This window comes from Palaemon carinicauda, chromosome 27 (genome assembly GCF_036898095.1).
Source record: "Palaemon carinicauda isolate YSFRI2023 chromosome 27, ASM3689809v2, whole genome shotgun sequence".
Lineage (NCBI taxonomy): Eukaryota > Metazoa > Arthropoda > Malacostraca > Decapoda > Palaemonidae > Palaemon > Palaemon carinicauda.
The window spans coordinates 25,065,491-25,071,266 of record NC_090751.1 but is presented as its reverse complement, the minus strand read 5'-3'; the positions used below and the strand labels follow the sequence as shown (position 1 = coordinate 25,071,266).

Genomic DNA, 5,776 nt, shown 5'->3' with positions numbered 1-5,776 from the left:
CTCCTGTAGGTAGGGGGCAGGGTTGCCCTGTGTGATAGGACCAGGAAAACAGCCCTTAAAGTAAGTAAAGTAGATACAACTGGTAATGCAATATTTAAATTGTGCCAGAAATAGAACACTGAATCTGAGTTTACAACTACAAAGCCTTTGACATGCCTTTCAGAACCTTCAACATAAGGTTTGGATGACGGTCCATGAACGAGTAGTAACAGTCCAGCAATGTCATTCTGTCCTCCTCACAACTGTCAGGGATGGTCTGGCTCCCACAAGCTTTGGCATACTGGTATACCATCTGTTGCACCTTCTTCATGGACAGGCCATAGAACATCTTGGAAGCTATGTGCAGCACTTGTGGAGTGAAAACCCTGCTACTATGGGGCTGCACAGTCACATAAGTGATCCCATCAGACAACTTCTTGGACCGACTGAAGGGATCCTGTAGCAAAATAAATGGAAGGATATGTTAAATATATATATGTATATATATATATATATATATATATATATATATATATATATATATATATATATATATATATATATATTCTTACGAAGCTGGTCTAGTGTAGAGTATATAGAGTAGTTTATTCATATATTTTATTTATGTTTTCATATATGCCTTGCACAGGCGAATAGCCAGCTCATAAGGTGAGTTCCTTTCGTGTAGATATAAGGTTATGTAAATTACGTAAGACTTTAGTCGTTAATTTCTATGTTTTCTTTAATCAAGTCAGAATATGTAAATTTACGTTATTTTTAAAGAATCAACTTTTTAATTCACGTACTTTTGTTATGAAGTCTTACGCAGTCTGTTTGAGAATGTTATGTGATCTGCGCGAGATGGGAAAAAGGTCTTATGTAAATGTTTTTTTATATTTTTATGAGGTATTGCATCATGTTTGTGAGAAAATACACCATTCTTATTTGGCCTTGTGCTTTAGAAGGATCTCGAAAACCCTAGTGCATAATAACTTACGTATCCGTCTATTAAAATGTGAAGTATGTTTTTCACTCTAAGTCCATTGTTTACATCTGAGAAACTGAAGGAGACATTGCTCATACGGTTTTCCCATGGTTTGGTGCGCTTTCTGTGCATTTATAATGACGTATGTCAGGTTTTTATTAAACCAATTAACAGCTTACAAATACTTCATAAGTTCCCGGATGTTGTTCTACAACAGCAATCTTTTCTCAACTTCCCCTTCAGTTTCAACTTCACCACCATCACATAAAGATGTCTACAGGAGGGCACTTGAGTGGAGTGCATCGATCTATTTCGAAATTTAGTGCAATTTCATTTATGTCTGCGATTGATTATGATGGAAATACTCTCCGTTCAGTGTACTGTATAGGTATTGTTACTCATGTGAAATTAAAAATAATTGAGAAATAATACCTAAAAGGTCCGATTCTGACTTGATTTTTGGGAAGACCAACACATTTTCTACTGCAATGCTTCTGTAAAGATTACCAAGACAAAAAAAACCATATGACACTCTAATTTCTAGTGAAACTAATTCGCTGTAAGAAATGGACGAGTGTTGGCTAGTTGGGTATTTTTCACTATGTGTTTAATAGGGGCTGGGGCATAACTTATATACCAATCCATTAAAACGTGAAGTATGTTTTTCACTCTAAGTCCATTGTTTACATCTGACAGACTGAAGGGGACTTATTGCGCATGCATTTTTTCCCATGGTTTGGGGAGCTTTCTGTACATTTACAATGATGTATTTGTCAGGTGTTTTTTTTAAACCAATTAACAGCTTACAAGTACTTCTTCATAAGTTCCTGGATGTTGTTCTACAAAAACCATTTTTTTTCCCACCTTCGTCTTCAGTTTCAACTTGACCACCATATCGTAAAGACAACTTCAAGAGGAACTTTAGGGAAGCACATCAATCTATTTCAAAATTTAGTGTAATTTCGTTTATGTCGGTAATTGATTATGATGGAAATGCTCTCCGTTCAGTGTAAAGCTATTGTTACTCACATGTAATTAAAAAATAACAGCGAAATAATGTCTCAAAGGTCCCTTTCTGACTTAATCTTTAGGGAAGGCCAGCTCATTTCATCATAAGGTAAGAAATTAGGTATTATTTTACTGTATTACAGGGCAATGTAACCTAGGAAAAACACTATTTTTTCTTATAGAAAAAATTACGCTCTTCGAAAATGACACTCGTTCCCGTTGCAAATGAATAGTTTCAGAAATATATATATATATATATATATATATATATATATATATATATATATATATATATATATACATATATATATATATATCCATCCTACAATAATGAGGGACCCCCAGTGGGAACTCGGGGTTTTGGGTGGGAAAAACATACTGGGGAAACGATATATAAACGTAGAACAAGCCTTTTCTTCTCTATACATTACCTTCTTGGATGTATAATAAACGGAGGAAAAGACAAAACAGTATAACTGGATAAACTTTGGGGGCACCGTTGCAAAGGCTATGTCTCATGAAAAAATAGGGTAACCACAGCTGCCAACGTGTGATGTAGATCAAATGTTAGCGCAACATGCTAACATTAGGAGTGTTTTTCATTTAATTTTTCTCATTCTACTTGACGGTTGTAGTCGCTCCCGTTCGTTCGTTTGTACATAGCAGGTTTTGACCTTCTGCGCAAATACCCCGCCTCCCTGCGCAGAGACTGTTCCTCCACCAATAGGATTTCTTCATCTCTTATCGTGAAATGTAACTATTCGTTTTCTCCACCATCTCTGTTCAAGACTATTACTTTATCAGTTATGTAATATCCTCGTATACATATTACGTTTGACCCCAGCATTACTCATTTTATTATCTGATACCTTATAAAATTACATCATTTTATATACTCATAAAATATTATTTATCATACACTCCATTTTATCTTTCTATTTTACTTTTATACATTTTTTTTATTACCTTGTCACTCCCAGATTTCACATAAATACTTGCTCTGGACAAGTTTCCCATTCTGGTTCATTCATGTTTACTCTCTAGAATCCGTTGCTTTTCCGTTAACCAATCACGAACCCATACGTATCAAAAGTTTGCACAGGGGGGTTAATATTTCCCTAACCCCACCTTCCAGCAAACCCTTTTCCGTGGAAACCTTTGGCCAAGTCAGGTCTTTGTTAGTTCAAGTGACATCTTTTTGCGTATTTTACGATCAAAGTTTTAGAAAATTGTAACGACTTCAGTAATCCATACTTGAAAGTATTTTGGTGAATTCCAATGTTGATAATTTTCTTAAATCTCGTAATGTAATATACCAACTTTTACAGTGTTCCAAGTGCAGTACTAAACTAAGGCAAAGCAGTTAAGACTCCACAGACTCATCACAACACCCCCTGACCCACAAGTTACGTCGTCACGGTCATAAAAGTAAATAATTAATTTCTTTAACTTTAATGTTAGTTTTACTATAGTTTGTTAGAGTGCGAAGCTCAACATTACCGCTTGCCAGCGCATACGAGGTTGATGTTTTATTTTCCTGTGATTGTAAGCGAGGAACAAGAACCATTAAATTTAACGTTGCTAATGTTAGCGTGCGTAGCTCAACATTACCGCTTTCCAGTACATATGAGCTTGATGTTTTATTTTCATGGGAGGGAAGCGAGCTAAAGGCGGAACAAGAACCATTATATATGATGTTATCGTAACAGAGCTAACGTTATTGTAACGTGAGTGAAGTGATACGGACTAACATGGTATATATAACAAAGTCGCATTATATTGTGACCTGGGAACAACTAGGTTAGGTTAGGTGGGTTTGTTAGGTTCTGTGCCCTTTTTGTACTTATTGTAAAGGGTATATGGAAAAATTCTTTAAAATATACATGATAAAATTACCGTAGCATTGCTAACATTAGCAATGCCACTGAAACGTTGGTAACGCTGTGTATTATTGGTAACGTTGCTAATGTTACCGTTCTCAGTACATACGTGAGTGAAGTGACACGGAATTTGAAAAAGTCATTATATTTAAGCATTTTAACAAAATATTTATAATAAAAGACATATTTAAACATTTTAACAGAAAATATATGTTTCCTGTAGAAAATGTGATTTAACCGGTTTTCACCTTCATTTTATCCGTAATAACAGCAACCAGTTCGGCTACTTAAAGTTAGTCGGATTGGTTGTTCTGTTGGTTTGCGGTTGAAATGAAGGTCAAATTCGGTCAAATCACATTATTTACAACAGGAAAGCATATATTTTCTGTTCGAAATCAGAATCTGTAATACTGTAAAACTTTACCAGGAATGATTTGTGATTTACTTTATCATAATGGAAGGGTTTATTTGTGATTTACTTTATCATAATGGAAGGGTTTATTTGTGATTTACTTTATCATAATGGAAGGGTTTATTTGTGATTTACTTTATCATAATGGAAGGGTTTATTTGTGATTTACTTTTAGTTAGCGGCTTGGGAAGGGGGGTCCTGCTAACGGTTGTGATCTGGGAAGGGGGCCCGGGGCTAGGGGTTGTGACCTAGGAAGGGGGTTCGGGAGGCTAGGGGTTGTGACCTGGGAAGGGGGTTCGGGGGCTAGGGGTTGTGACCTGGGAAGGGGGTTCGGGGGGCTAGGGGTTGTGACCTGAGGAGGAGGTTCGGGGGGCTAGGGGTTGTGACCTGGGAAGGGGGTTCGGGGGGCTAGGGGTTGTGACCTGGGAATTACTAGGTTAGGTTAGGTTAGGTGGGTTTGTTAGGTTCTGTACCCTTTTACAAATCTCAAAAGATAAATAATCACGTTAAGGCCCGTTTTCAGCTATTTAAATAAACCATATATTTTACAAATTGGTTATTTAGGGCTTATTTTGGATTTCTGGCCATTATTATTGCTGGAAATTACTCGTTTATGACATTTCCACACCGAAAAAAAACCCTGATTTTCCACTGGTGTCCCCCATAATTGTTTTTTATATAAGGAGGTCCAAAAGCACATGAATGGGTGGTTTGCCCCAATTATCAAGGTCAGAAATGCACAGAACACTAGATAACAAGTAGGAAATATATATGGTTCATGTATTTGGCTAGAAATCAAAATGGTATTATTGTACTATATCCCAGGGCAATGTAACCTAGGGAAAAAATACTTTTCTTTAGAAAAAAAAATACGCTCTCTTCTAAAATGACACTCGTTCACCACCGCCATTTATTTTCAAGCTAATGTACATAGCGCGTTTTTGTCTTTTTCGTAATATATAAATACGTAGCTAACGTTCAAAATTTTGGGTGTTGACAGCCATTTCAAAAGTATACACAGTACTTCATTTCACTGGATAACATGTCAATATTGCTAAATATCGCAACGAAACTTAACTCAAAATTATCATGCCATATTCACCGACGTGGGACACTATATCAGAATCGTGAAAAATAGCAAAAGACATGTGAAAAAACAATCGCTTACCTGTAATTCACATAAGTAATGGAGGGATTAGACAGAGCCACACACCATTGTTGCCAGATTGGTTAGTCTAAAAATCCCCAAAACTCATGATTAAAAATCCCCCAAACAACCCAAATATTTTCATTTGCATTAATATATTTTCTTCTGATCCTGTACGCTTTACTGATATAGAAATTACTCGGCACACTTCATATAAATGCAAGCAAACTAATTGCATCAAGGAAAATGTTTACTCATCTTTGTTTCTTCTTCATGGAAATTTGTACAGAATATCCCCATTACACCCAAAATCCCAAAATCTAGGGATAATTCTCCATATCTGGCAACGTAAACAAGTGAAATTA

General features: G+C 36.0%; 1 protein-coding gene across 1 annotated transcript in view; it reads right to left on the bottom strand.

Moving 5' to 3' along the window:
• Positions 1–5,452, bottom strand: part of LOC137620611 (uncharacterized transporter YwbF-like) — a 146,515-nt gene extending 141,063 nt beyond the window's left edge. Inside the window, exon 1 of the mRNA XM_068350900.1 lies at positions 5,433–5,452. The gene's annotated coding sequence lies outside the window, so the exon portion shown is untranslated. The remainder of the gene's footprint in view (positions 1–5,432) is intronic.
• Positions 5,453–5,776: the final 324 nt, after the last annotated feature.